General features: G+C 38.7%; 1 protein-coding gene across 3 annotated transcripts in view; it reads left to right on the plus strand.

The window, feature by feature from the left end:
* Positions 1-17,552, plus strand: part of INPP5A (inositol polyphosphate-5-phosphatase A) — a 260,525-nt gene that overhangs the window by 123,237 nt on the left and 119,736 nt on the right. The window lies entirely within an intron of this gene.

Here is a 17,552-nt window from a genome sequence, read left to right on the forward strand (position 1 = left end):
AGTGTTTGAGTCATTGAACTTTAAGACTGCATTCATCACAGCTTCCTAGACTAATATAAATTTCTTCCCATTAAGTCAATAAGCGTGGTTACATCAGACAGCAGTTCTGTCTAGAAACTAAGATTAATGTCCATCATAAAAGTGACATGAAGAGACAACTCGTTTGATTTATACAGACTATTTTTGTCTTCTCAGTTTTAAAATAAAATTCAAGTTATTACTTCTATCAATTTAGAGGTTTTCTTTCTCGCTTTTACTATTACTAAAACATTCTTTTCAAATGGTGGCTTCTTTTTAATTCAAGTATGAGCCTGTAGGAAGAAAAACCCTACCTGTAGGTAGACTAACAGTACAACTGACTGATATTTTTCACTTCTTTCAAAGAGCTTTTTTTTTTTTTAAAGTTTTTTTAGGCTCTTTAATTAATCTGTTGCTGTTTTCTGTATGAAAGTATATTCCTGTTTAGAAATGGAAATCGGTTTTTATTTATTTGTTTTCAAATTCAGATGTAAAAATACAGTTTACAGTACTGCAGCAGCAAAGCGTGGTTCTTGAGCCTTACTGTAACTCCGGATCAGCTGAGTCTTGGTCTTTTGAGTTGTTGTCAAAGCCGTCTCCTAGCCCACGGTGCCCTGCTCAGTGCCGTGGCATCCCTAGCTGCCATTTCATTCAAAAGCATTGACATCATACTGAGCATGAACATATCTTCAATTAATTCCGTTGAAAATTTTAGTAAACTTAGGCCTCAGTTGCAAGTTTGGAGGCTCTTAGTTCTCATCTCCCATACTACCTTTTAGCAAATTTCATATGATCAAAAAGCATGCTACAGGCCATGAGCTTTGTTTCTACAGTGGTCTTTTTGTTATTAATGGATCAGCTTCACGAAATGCCTTATGATGCTATGCTGTTCTTGAAATGCTTAAATATATTTTCTTTACCATTTATTAGCTCATAGCTAGAAAATGATGGTAATATGGTGATGCTAGCAAGGCCAAAAATAGGATATGAGCAAGGCAGTGGTGACAGACTAGTAACTGGAGTAGTCTTAAGCTTACTTTTCATATGCTCTATAGAGACATTTGTTTTTGTTTCTCTTTTTTAAATTTTTTTTTCATTTTAAAAGTCAGGCATGGGCATTCAAATGCTGCCTTTGTAGGAAAAAAACCTCACAAATTAAGATGGTAAGCCTTTGAGCGCAATTACATTGTTGTTTCTAGCACAACACCATGAATTCCTTTGTGGCAGTTTAATAGCTGAAGGTTCATCTGAGACTTTGAAAGGTAAAGCATTAATAGAAATGATGAATTACAGTTCCAAGCAAGATATGGCAAACATATTTCTAACAGTTTCTTCCTAAACTGTTTGTGGTGTTTTCTTTGTGAAGTGAACTTTTGCAGCAGACAGAGTGGCATCCTTCCAAGTTCCTCCTACCATGAAGCTGGATTTCTGCTTCAGGATAAATCACGAGCTGGCATGCCCAGGGAGTTGGCAGATTCAGGCACATTCATCCTAATGCCTTGTTCGTCTCAGTGCTCTCACCAGTATAAGTAGATCAGAAGGTGTGAGCCAGCATTTACTTTCTTCTGACTATATATCTGATGTCTGTCTGATACAGGGGTAGCCTCACAAAATGAATTACCTGCTTAGGGATAGAACATCAGCAAGCGTCTTACCTAGATTAGCAGAATTGCTGGGATTTCTTTTATTAGCATAAAGTAATGTCTTTGGGATTTCCATGTTAAGAAGATACCTTTGCTGGAGACCAAGCCTTTGCTTGGTCTTTGCCTCTCATTACCGGTTCTCTGAGATTTGTCAGTTCTCCCAATTCTAAAACAAGGAGGAAGCAGTAGAAATAGGCCATAGTAAATCTCTCTTTATTCAGACTTTTTAGGATGTTGAGACAAAAAAGCTTTAACGAGTTCTACTGTTTGCTGACTGTGTTACCACTGAATCAGAGGGTGGGAGTTTCTCGTTTTTTCTTGAGTAATTCAGTTTGCCCCATGGCTTGCCAGAATTTAAAGAGAAAAATGTTCTTGTCTGTCATCAGAGCAATGGAACCTGCATGCCTGTAACAAATGTCAAGTAAGTGTGCTAAATATTTTTTTAACTGTAATTAGTCAGGAACATGTTCCTTTAAAAATATGATTAGCTTAAAGCATTAATACCACGTAAAACAGGTATTTGTAGAACTTGAGATGTAGATATGGCTATTTTGGGGTGCATAAGGAATGTCAGCATTTCGTTGAACTTCAAACCTAAGCTCTGCACTATGCTAGGAGTCTCCATTGGTGGTCCCAACAGTTACTTTAATTTTAAAAATCTGAGTACAAGCAGAATACTTATAAATGTACAAAATGTACCGTATTGAAATTGAAATTTTAAAAATCAATTAAAGCTGTTCTGTAATTGTGCACAGACACTGCATGCTGCAGTTAAATGACAGTAGGTAATTTGTAAACTGTTTAGGTTCATTGTTGGCCATCTCTTAGAATTGATTGTCCTTTAATTAACTTATATCTATCATGCATATAATGTGATTCCCAATAAAAATTACAGAACTTGAATTGAAATTGAAAAGTTCTGAAAGGCAGAAATATAAATAATATGTATTATATATGTGCGTACTCCAACTTACATGGACATTCTGAAGATATTTTAATAACAAGGCAGGTTTTCCACATGATTTAATTATCAAGTGACTTGACTATTTAGATTAGAGGAGTATAATTTGGTTTATTTCATAAAGAAAAGCTTTACATCTTTATGTCCTTATTGATTTGCCAGTAGTATTTAATGAGTTTCAATTCACAAAAGTTACATTAGTCAAAATACATATTTTGGATTGGTAAATGTAGCCTTATTTTGGAAATAAGACCACTTGAAGAAAATGCTGAGCATAGTTTAAAATGACTTATCACAAAGTATTGCTCCTAAATGTACATGAAGAAATGCAAAATGGCAGCAGGCTTTCTGTTATTTTACATATAATTATTGTATATAATTCCAGGAAAATTAGTTTATTTTCAGTGATCCTGATGTTTTCTTATGTTCACTAAACCAAATGATGCTGGACGTGTTTTCAGTTATGCTCTTATTTTAGTTTGCATACACTGAAATTTTTTAGGATTCTTCCTAAGTCAATTTTCAGTATTTTTAATGAACTTTGACAGGGTAAGCTTAAATCATTGTATTATTGCTGCTTTGTTTTATATCATTATACCTTTATGGAATCAGTGCAGCAACTGGTGCAAAGGGTGCAAGGGTTTATAATATCTAACCACATAAATCATATTGCTCTGAATTTCAGTGAAGTAAAGCCTGTTAGGAAATACTGGGTTTGGCCCATTGTTAGCAATAATAATTAAAAAACTTATAATATGAATCTTTCTCTTACTGAAGTGGCAATGTACGGAGTAAAACATTGAAGAGTCATTGCACTGATTCAGGTTTATCTGCTCAGTGTCAGTGAAGAAATACTTCTGATTTTTAATACCAACTCTCTGTATTAACAGCATTGGATAAAAGACAAAGAAAAGCTGGGAGAGAGACTTTTTTCCTGTTCTTCAAGGTAAAATATGTTGTATTACGTCGGTAAAAGTCAGTAGAAATTCTGGTTTTCAAATATGGGCAATTCTCATTGTATTCATTGTTCAATACATAACTATGGTGATATAAATAGACACTGAAAACCTTACTTTTTTGGTGGTGTTTTTAGAGATTTCAGACCTTTTCTGCATGTTCCAGTGAAGCCTGAGAATATAGGTTTAGGGAGGGTGTTAAGAAGAGGGTTACAAGTGCATTCCGCTCAGCCCAGGTACCATTGCCGTCACGCTCTGCGTTACAGAGGCTCTGGGTTTCTCTTGTATGTGTCAAATGGCTGCTGTTTTGCCATCCCGTCCTTGAGTTTCCAATAAAATTGCATTGAATAAAGAGCACAATGGTGTAGGTTTTGTACACCGCAATCTGGAAACACCCTAGGGGAGGTTTTGACAGTGATGACAGTTGTTTGCAGAGGCACTGGCTGAGCGAATACATCCATTGGAGTCTAGCTGTGAAGCATGACCCTGACGGAGCAATTCTGTAACAGCTGTTGATGTGGCAGGCTGCTTCATGCAAAGCCATGCGTTCTGGACCCAAGTATGGGATAATCTCCTGAGAACACAACCGACCTCCACTCTGCTCGCACAGGCTGGGCTGAAGCTCCTGCTGCCGGTGCTAGGCTGCCCCAAGGCTGGCGAAAGGTGGCTTCGGCAAGTCCGTGCGTGCTGCAGTCCTCCTCCCAGCTGCAGCACGGTCGTAATCTGGGTGACGCCGATTAGAAAGGCTGATGTAAGATAGCCTGCGTCTCCAGTGACTTAAGTCATGGAAGGCTGCTTCTTGCTGAATATGGAAAAGAGTATCTTAAAACAGCACTTCTGTGCAGGGTGGTATTCTGATGGTTTTTACTCGACAACATGGTTATTTTTTCTCACACGGCATGTAGGCCTTGTGCTTAATTCTAGCTTTGACTCATATGATGGCTACAGCGCTGTCATCATCAGCATTCCTGGACTGTAGAAGTTTGCTGTTAACAGGTACTTGAATTGCAACTGCATTACACTTCTGATTGTATGATTGCTTAGAAAGACTGTTGCACAGGTAACCAGATCTTTGTATCTAGGCCAAAAGCACAAGAGTAGTATAGTTTAAATTATTAATTCTAGTTTCTCAGCTGGCTCCAGTAGATTGCCATATCATTATGTTTTCCTTCCTCATCTCATGCAAGAATGAGAATCCGGTGATTTCAGTGTCCTCAAGGTTGATGCCCTTGCAAGAAGCTGTTCTCTCCCTCAAACCTGTGTCCCTTTTTTAAGGCTGTCTTGTTACACTGCAGTTCATCTTTGTTATGGTAATTTAAAAATTTAACAGGTTTATTAATCCTGCAGAATTTATTATAGTCAAACATGAGATATTATTAAGTTGCTATTGTACGAAGCATTTACCCTCGCTGTTGGAATGACTTGTCCTCTGCATTGGCAGACACAGAAACATTCATTTTGTTTCCTAATTAGGAGAGCTGCAATCAGGAACCATGACAGAGTTCAGCTCCTCAGTGTACAGCATGCCAGGTTCCATAGTGCAGGCTTTATAAAATTCTCTTTAATTCAGGAACAGAATATCATTAACTTTGTAAGTGGATGAATACAATGGACAAGCAATTTAATTAACTTCTAACATTGGATGTTGGACAGGAGACAAAATGAAATTATGCACATATTTCTTATGCAGGCAGTCAACCTTGAAAGGGGCTTGATTGTGATGGGTCAGACAGGGGGACAGCTTTGTCCAATTATTTGATGTTTAGTCCTAGAATATGAAATTTGAAATTTGGTACTTTGTAAATCAATCATCTCTTAGTTTGAGGCAGTTACAAAGGTTCTTTGAGATACAAAACAACCGCCAGTGACTGTGACACGCTAAATACAACCTTTTACCACATGGTACTTTCCTATTTGAAGATGACCTGTATAATACTAAATGAAATGGGCATTAATGCCTCCTCATCAAATTGAATTTGCCATCTTGAGTGTATTATGTAAGAATATATCAATGAAATACTAAATTGATTTAAAGTTTTTAAAATTAAAATTATTTAGAGTCAAGTAAATGTGGTAAGAGTCAGGCAGCTTACCAGTTTCCTACAAAATGAAGCACTTTTTTTTTTTGGTAGAAGAAAAATATGGTAAAATGTTAAACATCCAGCAGTCTCTCCCATCTGATGAGAAGCTATCCAAGTTGCATCCCAGTTCCAGTAGCACTGCCAAAGGCAAATCATATCTCATAAAACACAGTCGAGAGGGACTGGTCACTGGTTGTGAACGAACAGTGCAGATCAGCCACCTTACCAGGTGCATAAGCACTAAGGGATTCATGCAGAGCGTTTCTTTTTCTGCCTGCTGGCCCTGAATGTTGTGCAGAGCTCTGCTATATACAACTCATTTACTGACCAGAGCTGTATGCTGGGGTTTGGCTGGTAGTGAAGGAGCCACTGATTCACAGGAGCAAAAAGACTGAAAGAAATTGCCCTGGGTTTCTTGCTGGGCTCACGTTATGTCTCAAGTTTTGCTTCAGAACCAGGATTTTTGCCCTCACAGCATCTCCCTTTTGCCCTCGCACATCAGGGGAATGTTCCTGGAAGGATATTCCATGTACTTGGTCTCTTCATGGTTATCAGATACCTGTAACTAGTCTAGATTAATTTCTGTTCAGTCTGGATCTGCTTTGTCCTGTGTCAATGTTGCTCTTCAACTTAAATAGTTCTTTCCATTCTCCTGTGCTGCTACTCATCTGTGGTTTATTTGCAACTTTTCTTTGTTTTGCTGGGATATAAAGTCAGCCTCTTTTAGTCACTTCTTGTATGACAGGATCTTATTCTCTAATCTTGATGGCCTTTTTTCAGTGTGGTCAAACCTTTTACATGGGAGATCAGAACTGTTGATGTGGTTCCAGATGATGCACCATCATCACGCTCTACAGCTGCATTAATGTTTTTCTAACTATGGCTGTATCTCACATGCTGCATGCTAAGATCACTTCTGCCTTTTTCACAGCTGCATCCCTTTGGCGGTTTGTGTGGTGCACTCACTCATGCAGTAATGGGAGGACAGAAGTATATGGGAATAAGGAATAAATTTCTGGAAGAGGTTAAGTGCTACTTTGGTCCCTGTTGCTATTGGTTACACTCCTAAAATGACTACAAAAATAAATGTGAAATAGCATATAGAATATAGCTTGCTTCCTGAAAAATAATATTCTGCACTTTTGTATGATCTTCTGCAGTTTGAGGCTCAAGCTTAGTTTCTCTCGGTTCGTGAACTGTTACCAATATCCACTGGATAAGTCTGGTTCTTTGTACAGTATTTTGAACTCTCTTTGTCAAGAACTTATAAATGCCTGGGGAATATTTTTGACTCTCCATGAGGTTTAACACTGAAATAACTGTTAAGTATTTAAGCATTTAACAGCGTATCTCTTTTAGTTACACTTATGCTTATTCTGTCTGCTATGCTTACAGATAGAAATTAGATTTTATTTCTATCTCTTCTCATACTAAAGAGCCAGTGAATATTCAGAGCAGTGCAGTGTACTTTGTTCTGGCTTTGAAGCCACCGGTGGAGTCCTCAGCAGAGGTTTTGGCTCTTTCATCGCACGCACGCACTTGTTGCAGTCAGGCCCATTAAAAAGTTGCTGGGACAGAATTCAGAGTGTGGCCCTGAATTATAGTTTTGAATCCTGTATTCAGACAGCCTCCTTTTCGTATTGGTGCGGAGCCAAGCTGTGTGCCTCTTATCCTGATTGGGGGCCTCTAGAGTGCTTGTAATAGAAATATTAAATAACAGTGTGATTAATGACTTTGTGTAGGTTCTACTCGGAGTTCAGGAATATTGATAAGTGGCCTTTTTTTAACTGTTCAGCATACATACACTTTCTTTGACTCTTGTTGGCTCCTTGGTCTGTCAGTAATCTTTGCTTTAAGAAAAAGAACCTCTGTATGATTTTTTTTTTTAATTGAATTGATTTGTAATTAAAATGTTAAATATCTCTGTGCAAGATGTCAGTATCAAAAGTCGTATTAAATATTCTTTGTCAGTGTGGTAGGTTACATACCGATAATTCATTTACTTACCAGACATGTTTATACATAGCTCAGATTTTTTATTTGTTAATTTTTTCTTTTCTTCTTAAATTAACTAGTCCCAAAGACTCTTTTAAAATTGAATATGATTTTTCATTTGCTATATTGATGCAGTAAAGAAATTATAAAGAGAAGGTAGTAGAGGTGGATCATGTTAGCTGAAGATCACTCATTTTGTTAAGTCTTCAGAACAGGAAAATGAAAGTCCTGGGACTTAGGTTTTTTTCCTGAAAATGTACTATTGATGGTTGCTGTTAGCAGAGAGACCTCTCTGAGGTATCCATGAAAACCAGGTCTTCAAACAAGTTATTTTTTTATGATGGTCTCTTGATTAAGCATCTAAATGACTTGGGATTTAGATATCTTGGAATTTTTAAAACAGTTACTCCAATCTGTCATGTAGACAGGTCACAACCTTTTTAGAAACCTAAACAGATAGGCCCATTTAAAAAAATCTAAATCTTGGTAATGAGTCCAGAAAGAAATGGTACAAGTGATAAAACTATACATAAACACTCATGGATCAGTTGTTTCCTGCATTACATTTAATTCAACTATTATAAAAACAAAAACCCCAGAATTTATTTTTTAATTCTTTGGATTTTTTTTTTGTGGTAAATTGATAGTGACTATTCCTCTTGATAGTTCAATTGTTATTGGTCTCACACTTAAAAGAACTGTTCTGAAGAAATAAGAAGGAAAAGAGTGAGGGAGCAGTGCTAGATGTTAAAGGTATGTCTGGTGCTGCTAAACTACAACTTAACAGGAAAGATTGTGGCATTAAAATTAGTTGAGGATGGTTAGAAATCACACTGCATGTTCTGACAGCTCATTGAAGCTGGAAACATAGGAAGTGTGAGGTTATTCAGCTGGCACAAAGTAGTCAGAAGTATAACTTCACTGCCTAGCTGCAACAGTACGGCTGAGAGTTTGTTTGAAAAATTGGCAGGCACATAAAATAGATTACAAACAAATTAGAACTTTTAAAGTCAAAACCAGCATGTGGAAATTAATCTAGAAATGCAGAAGTATCTTTGCAGGTATGGGTCTAATATAATTATAGTAAACAAATGAACAGGATTTGGGTAGACCTAGTGCTAGATGCTCTTTTTGTTCCCACCAGCTGTACCTGCAGGCTTCTGCTATCAGAAGTCTCCACTGCTTCAGCAGCATTGAATTAATGGGGAAATGGTCACTGGAGAAACTGTTAAGATATTAGCAATTGTGCAAGCAAGTTGTGGTACTACAAGTTGCCTCTTTACAACATAGGTATGTTTATATTATGATACGTAACATTGTTTTAGGTTTTATGGAGTGAAAGAGTCTTCAATACCAATCCTGCCAGTGGTTTTACTCTTCTCAAGTGAATAATTCCATTTGCTTTAATGAGAGTGTCATATGTAACTACGCAGATATTTTTAATACAGACCAAGTTACAGTATGTTGAGAGAGTTTTTTAAGTTTGTCACTGAGTATTTGGAGCCCACTCACTTTTACACTTTATTAAAGGTGTAATTATTCAATGCTGTTGAAATTAAGCTGATACCTGTGTTTGAGGTACGAAGCTGCAAAAGTAGTGCGTAATTGTTTGAAATGGTCTGGTTCGGGCTCCGGCTGTCTGCACGTCAGGTAGACGAGGCCTCTTTGGGGGGAAGCTCAATAGCAGTTTAATTTTATGTGCTTTAGCTGATAAGTCCAATTCAGGAAATGATAAATTGCTGGACACCTAATTTGTTTGCAAATAAAAAGTGATAGACTATTTTATAATGAGTTGATCTGTGTACCCAGCCTGTTTTTTTAACCTTGAATGAATAATAGACATTTAGTGTTCATTTAGCTATACTGGATCAAGTAGCCTATGAACAGAGTTGACAAGCATATACTTTAACATTGCTCATTGTTTGTAGTTACTTTGTCAGTCGCTATTTAGATGTGTTAGACCCAGTCTGTGCTTGCATCGTGCCCTTTCTTCATTTCTTGGAAAGTGAAAACTGTATAAAAACTAACTTTTTTAAGGCAAACTAAGGGCAGGTGTTTTCACAAAGTGTTTCTAAACTGCCACAGAAATCCAAGGTAGCCTGTGGCTTGTTTCCTAGCAGAATTCTAGAGCTGTTTTGCTGTCCCCGTACCCTGTGGCAGCGTACCCCGCACACCAGCGCAGCAGTGACCGGGGAACAGCCAGGCGCTCCGCCAGCTTTGGCCACGCTCAGGTACCCGAGCAGTCCCCTCAGCCTGCTGCGGCCCAGGGGAGACAGGCGGGACGCTCCCGTCCACACACGGCTCCTTCCCGCCTCCCCAGGCGGGGCCCTGTGTGGGGTGCTGGGCTGGCTGTGGGTCCGGCTCGGGGCAAGGGGCCTGCTGGGCCGGCCAGGGGAGCGGGGCCCGGCCTGGGGGTGCGAGGCTGCCGGGCCGAGCAGGCACCCGCCGCCTCTCGGTGGCTCCTGGCGGCCGGGTGCGGGCAGCCCGTCGGTGCTGGCACGGGGCCTCAGCCCGGCAGCAGGGCCCTGGCTCGGGAGGTGGCGGCGAGGCGGGTGCTGCTACCGGCACCCCGGGCCTGCGTGCCCCCCCTCTCCCGGAGAGGCCGTGGGGAAGTTAGGGCCTGCACCGTTTCCCATCTCGGGTTTTTCTATTTGAAGTCTCTTAAACTTCGTTGCAATCCAGATAAGGTGTCCCCGTATAGTAGCCGATAACAGTGCTTTTATGTAAAATTACTGTCTTCCTGTCTGGAGCTGCTGCAACTTCTCATTTGCTGTTTTTCCCCGACTGAAATGTGGCAGCTAATAGACTCCATTTTACTAATGGGAAACTAATATGGGCTCTTGATGTTCGGGTTTATAAATATGTAAAATATTTTTTTAATTGTTGTTAGCAAAACAGACAGGTAATCAATAATATCAGGTGTGACAAACACACTGTTGACATACAGCATAGCCAGAAGGACTGGTAAGAGATAAGGGCTTCCTGTCAGCAGTGCCCCACGCTAATTAATATTCAGACATTGTCATGTTCGATGATAAATGAATTCCTTGAACTATATTGATATAGTAGGTTAAACATTGAAAAAGTTGGGTTGAACTTTGACTTTAAATATTCATTAAAGCTAATTATGGATTTTATGACTACATGAATTACAGTTTCTGTGTCATCATTGGCAATTTATTTTAAATTTATTTAAAGCAATCTTTATATATTAGCTTTATCACATTTAGTGAGGTAATGCAGTAAATGTTTACTCTGTACAGTAATTAAACTTTTATTCAGGTATTTCCTTTATGCATTAAATTTCCACTGTTGAAATGACGTACTTTAAAAAGAAATTATGCCAATTAGCTGTTAAAAAAATTATAGCTGTTTTAATCTTCAGACTTTTGGGGCAAGATTTCTGTATAATCAAAGGAATAGTGGTTTTAATAATGCCAGATGTGTAACCCATCAGAACCAATTTGTTTATCTTGCCATCAGTACCAGTTTTTCCAGATGAGTCTTTTGGCATGGAATAATGAAAGAAATTTCCAATATTGTACTGAGTATCATTCTGGAACCTAATTAAAAGCAGCGATCATTTAACTTCAGTCTACTAACAGGGAGAAGATACGTAGTTTTTTCTCCATAATACATTTGGGGGGGGAAATGCAGAACTCTTCTAATTAACGTGCTAGCTGTAAGTTAAATTTTTCTATCTGTTTCTACAGCTGGCAGTACAATTCTGTACGCGCATGTGGTAAGAACAGTCAGGTACTTCTGTTAGTCCTGAAAAAAAGCATTTTGTTAATAACAGTATTGCCATGAGATAATCGCCTGGCCTTTTCACTGAGTTCCTGAATGTTTCCGTAAGGGCTATTCTCACAATAGCTTTCAAAAGCTAGGATGTGTTTGACTGTGTACTCTACAATTAGTGGTTGCGATATTGAAAGAGTTTCTAGGAGTTCACAAAGGCAATTTTACCTAGTCTACCTGTAGGATTTTGTGTGGAGGTCTAGCTATTTGATTTTAGGAGTGTAAAGCAAAGCTGTTTAGTTACAATGTACAGGGGAGACAGAAGAATAATTGGCAATCAGTTTTCACATTCTTCTGCATTTCTAAGCTACTTGTCCAAGCTAAGAATTACTATTTTTCATGACTGTCCAATCTGACTTTTCACTTTGATGGTTTCTGCTATTTTATTTAGGGTGTATATTCATGCCTATTTACAATGCTTAAATTCATCTATAAAGCAAAATGTGAATAAATTTAAATAGAGCCACCAGCTGTGACTGTGTGGTATTTCTTCATGGCCACAGATATTACTTTGAATTGTGTATATACTTAAGGGAGTAGCTAGGCGACTCAAACTCTGATGAAGCCCTTTCTATTTTGGCAGCTCCTGGCTTTGCTAGTAGGGTAGAAAGCCACCTGGCTGATCAGTCCAGAGAATTACACGTGCGGTCCTAGTGACCACCTGAGGTCAACGGGTTGTGCTGATCTTGCTGAACTTTGAGAAACTTCTGGTATTACTGAATACCAGGTGATTTTGATACAGTTACAGACCCAAGGGTTGGGAGGTTGGCCTAATAAATTAAGAACTTTCTGATCTGAGCCAAACTGTGAGCTATCCATTCATCACTCTGCAATGGGGCTACTGAAACACAGTTTCCGTGACTAGTCTGTGTTTGCAGACTACTTGGAAAATAAAGTAGAGAAGACCGTGGCTGCTCCCTTCACTTCATTCTGGTGAGACATTACATGTACGGCAGAGCATATGTCATCTCCTGTTCATTTCTTGGAGCAGTACCACTACGATTCAGGTTCAGAGTAGCTAGCAAGAGCTTGTCGCACTGTGTCTGAGCCTTAATTTCAGAAATTAGGTTGCTCTGAATGCTTGAGATGAAAGTCAGCATATTCATCCATTCAGGGAATAACTGCAGCACTGTCCATGGGGGGCCTGCAGTTGCAGAATGTGCATCCTCCTCAACCCTACAGTAAAGTCAATTTCGGTGACCCTCAGTGCATATTGTTTTTCAGGCTTCTACTCTAGCAAGACTGTCATAAAGAGGGCTTAAATGTTTGCAGATTTGCTGATTCAGTGTTCTGCAGTGACTAACACAGATGTAGCAGAAACTGAGAAAGTAAGGTACAATACATAACACGACTTCTGAGGTTGCATTTTAGTAAAAGCACCTGCTTACAGATGGCATAGAATTTGTGCTAACAGCAGAAGTAATCAATTTCAACAATCCTTAAAGTGGAACAAATAGTTTTCTTTATGTTTGAAATTTTTAAAAGTTGAACTCTTGGGGTAGTTTATAATTTGTAATGTGTTTCTGTATTATATTACTTAGATACTGTATGTACTCCTGCTACTGGATGTGCCACTACTTCTTTTTCCAAAGAATATTAAAATCGTAAATAACACAATAAAGCAAAGTTCTAGACTTTGAATTAATAGCATTTAACTTATTGTTAAACTGTCATTTTATGAGAAATAAATTGAATTAACATAATCTCCTCAACAAAAGGGCCTACGCATTAGGCCCTGAAAGAAAGTTTCTTTTTACTTATATTTCATTGTGTTAGGGCAGTGAATTATAACTGCACTCCATCATTTTTACAAGTTAACAATTATGTACATAAACCTGATTAAGTCTATAACAATGCGGAAGATAGTGATAGCCGTAATTTCCATTCCATTATAGTTTTGCTTCTTTTCAATGGTGTGTTTGGAATTACACAGTCAAAGCCTATCTTAATGTTAGTAGTATCAGTTCCTGAAACTGTACAGTGTTACTTAACCACTATCAGAGATTCTTTGTGCACAATTGGTTGACACTCGGTGCTACAAATGTAGACTATCAAACCAAACTTTTGCTGCATAATTCCTCAAAATTAGTTTTTAAAAATTAGATTAAAACTGTACGAAGTCAAGCAGTGAGCAAATCAGGATGCTCAGAAATAAAGTTGTAGCTTGAGCACAAGTGACGGTACTATTTTTAACAATTATGGCATTTAAATAAAACAGTTTTTAGAGCATCTTGATTCTTCTTGGTTTACTTATTGACATGTTACATAGAGAAGCTTCAGAATTCATAATCCTGTCACCTAGATTTAAATTTTCACCTGTCTTTAAAATGATTTATGCCTGATTTGGATAGGTCACTATTTCAAAATATTTTTTTTTTTAGTTAGCCTTACATTTCCATCTCAGCTGTGGCAAGGGGAATTCCAATGAGAGTAAAGGGAAAAAAGTTTACCCTGAAGGTGGTCAAACACTGAAAAAGAGTCTTCAAAAGGGGAGGCAGTCTCCAACCCTGGAGATTTTTTAATCATCTGGGCAATGCCCTGAGCAGCCCAGTTGTCAGCCCCGCTTCGGACAGGGGTGGACTGGAGACCCCAAAGGTCCCTTCCAGCCTGCATGATTCTGCTACCCTAGATTATGAGAAAAAGAAAAGCTCCCTTAAAAACCGTATTTAGATGTTACAGGTAGGCTGAAATGGCCACATGTTACTGACGTAGCCCGGGATTTCCCATTCCAGGATCCCTTTTTCATTTGCTTTTAAATTTTTCAGACTTGAGGCATTTGGGATGATATTTTCCAGATCTTGCTTGCCGAGGCTCATTTTTTTTCTTCTGAAGATCATATAAGGGGCTGAAATAAAGCTGTATCCTTATAATGAGTTCTTAAAGAGTAATATTATATAACAACGTGTTATCTTTATATATGTCAGATTTTGCCCTATGCATTGAAGAAAGAGATGGACCAGCTGGGAAGAATTCAGAAAGAGTAGGAGAGGGGAGAATGGCTCAAGTCTAGAGAACATGACTTTAATGCACTCTATTAAGTTAATAATAGCTTCTGGTAAAATAGAGTAATCATGTTTAACTAGATTTTATAATGGAGAACTCATCCAGCTGTTCATACTTTGCTTTTTTAGTAATATAGATATATATCTCAGATTCAAATTATTTAGATTTGATGTAATACTTAGGTTGTAAGCTTTTATCTAAGCTTATCTAAGCTCTCTAAATAAATAAGCAGGTAAGAGCTCAACTGTAGTGTCCTCAGAAGTACTTTACTTAATAACTGATCGCACTGATTTCAGTAGGATAAAAACTGTGTGTGTATAAAATGCATCGATGTTAAGAATATAAGATGCTTATGCATAAGATGAAATTCTGTGATACAGAACCTGTGATACATATTGTGAGACACCTACTCATCCGAGCAGTATTTATGAACCCAGTCACTGCGACTACCTTCACAAGTTCGCGTGAAGCAAGGGTACCACAGCTGAGCCCCATGTTCTAACCCCATGCGAAGCCCCTGTTTTTGATCAACCTCACCGTACCTTAGTTTTATCAAGGAGAATTCTGAAAATAACTTTCTTCCATCCATGTTTTTGTTGATGATGATGCGTCTGAGCAGTGCCTATGTGCATTCAAAGAAGCAGGCACTTTTAACATAGGATTTGCTGCCTTTCCACAAAATTTAAAGTTGTGACAGCATGTACTTTTCTTTCTTTGTTTTAACTGGGGGCTTTGTAAGTGAGTTTAGGAGTTATTTTCAAGCATAACAATTGGAATTTTACCTGTAGCTTGCATGTGATTTTAAGACTCTTATCTAGTTTTAGCTCTCTGAGAGACAGAATAGACTTTTCTCTACAAAAAAACTCTCTGTAAACATATTGCTATTTAAGAATAATCTCCTGTTTTTAAAATCCAAAGGCCAGAGTATAGGAAAGTTTATCCTGAGACAGCAGTGTTTTCTATTGCTAATGACAATTTCTTCAGTTAGAAATTAAATATCAGGTGGCAATGTTTTTATCTTGTATCAGGATTTATTTTTTTTTCTGGCAGTGTGTCCTTGTTGCAGGATAGTTAACCTTGAGTTCTCTACAAGAGTGTCTTCTGCATTTTCTTATTTGCTTCCTCCATGTTATAAAAAAGAAAACCAAAGACGTAAAGGAAGCTGACTGGGTCACAGGGAAGTGTACTCATCAATTAAATGTGTGACAGTGTTTTCTGTTGGATGGACTAATATGTCAAGGAGATGGGCAGGACCTCATGTTTGTGCTTTTGACAAATCAGCAAATGTTTAATCTCTGGATGTGCAGCGTCTCATAAATAATGCAGCAGTCACTGAACCAAAACACTGCTCTGCCAGGAGGGTCTCTGTCATTCTAGGAGTAAAAGACAAAATGAAACTAAATCATCCTTTTTGTTTAATGCATTGCTTCTTTTATACTTCTCAATAAGAGTTTATCTAGTGGCAGGCTGCTTTTTTTTTTCCCCTGAACTTTTGTTGAGTGCATCAGATGTATTTAAAGGCTCATCAAGTTCTCATTTAAAATTTATACCGTTTTTTATATTCCGCCTTAAAGGCTGTTTACACTACTTTTTCCTTTCTCACTTGATTTTCCTTTACACTCTTCTAATATGTAATTTTCCTCTTATTAACTGGAGGAAAACAGTATATTATATGACTGTGAAGAAGTAAAAGCAAGCAGCAAGCTCACAGTATGTATAGGTGACATCTTGGCAAAGCTTCGATGACATAAATGGAGCCAGGAAGGGACTGTCTCGGCCGGAGCACCCCGGGTTAGCAGCCTTCCAGTCCATGGAGGTTCACTGGACAAGGAGCAGGGGTCACTGCTGTGAGGATGTGAAGAAAAGACTGGAGCAGGAAGGCAAAGAGGATTGTCCCTGTTAAGGAAACTTTCTAAGTTTCAGGATAGGGAAAAATTATGTCAGGCTGCATTGGGAGGTTGTGGAAGGCTCTTCTGCAGAGGTTTTTAGGTGCAAGTTAGAAAATTGTTTATCAGGCATGGCCTGAATTGCTAACTTGCAGACCCTGGAAAATGTTCTGGTGGAGGAACAGTCCTTTCTATGATAATAGGGTTGTCGTTCCATGTTGCCTTTCACGTGTCTCTCAGAAACAGTCAAGCTAAAACACATAGGATGCACTGGGTCCTGTCTGGGTGGCAGGTACTGGACCAGATGAGGGATGGCCAGCTCATCCTGACATGGTAAGCCATGCAGCATTCCTTCACCAGCCTCTGCAGGGTCTGCATTGGCAGTCTCTGCTGCTAGTGTGCGACCATGGGCTTTTTACCTGCTGTGTTTGAGAACCACCTCTGGGCTAGATGGTCTCTTGCACTTCAGATCTTCATTTCTCTATTTCACTTGCGTAAGACACTGTGATTGCAACAAGCACTATTTTCACTCTGCTATGATGTGTGTGTTTGGAGCACAGTGCCATTAGTGCCAGTTGCAGCTGAGTTTGCTCAGGCCTTCTGTAAACTGGATCCCAGAAGTCTGAGAGTGGGTACCCCGAAAATGAGGGATATATAGTTATTAGACAGGGGAAGCTTGGAGTGGGTTTCCTCCTATCTCATGGGAACTTTGTGGCAGAGAAAAGGGTCCTAAAATCCACAGGAGGCTGACTGCCATTCTCACCAGCTAGACAACACACCCTGCATTGTGGTCAGTCTGAAGACAGATGGCATTTCAGCTCTTGTCCACGTTGGGACCAAAGTGCTTGTACCTGTGCAACTAAGGGGTATGCTTAGGTGGTATCCTGAACAAAGATGCTTTCTTTAATAATGGACTGAGGATTAAGATCTCAGAAATCTTCAGAAACCAGGAAAGTACTTAAGTATTTGTAAGGAAGAGGTACTAATATTTTGCTGAATATAGGTGGACTTCGGTATGCTTTCAAAATCCATTTGCTGAAATGGGAGTTTATAAGCTTTTCTGAATGCAGTAGAGATTACTTCTATGTTTACATACTTTACTTGGTTATGGGCTAATCACTGAAACTGTAACAGAATTCCATAGTTGGATTAGGTCACTGTTTTGGAAAAAACTAAAGAGAATAGTTGATCGGCACTAGATCAGCAGAAGG

The sequence above is a fragment of the Aptenodytes patagonicus genome, chromosome 5 (genome assembly GCF_965638725.1).
Source record: "Aptenodytes patagonicus chromosome 5, bAptPat1.pri.cur, whole genome shotgun sequence".
NCBI lineage: Eukaryota > Metazoa > Chordata > Aves > Sphenisciformes > Spheniscidae > Aptenodytes > Aptenodytes patagonicus.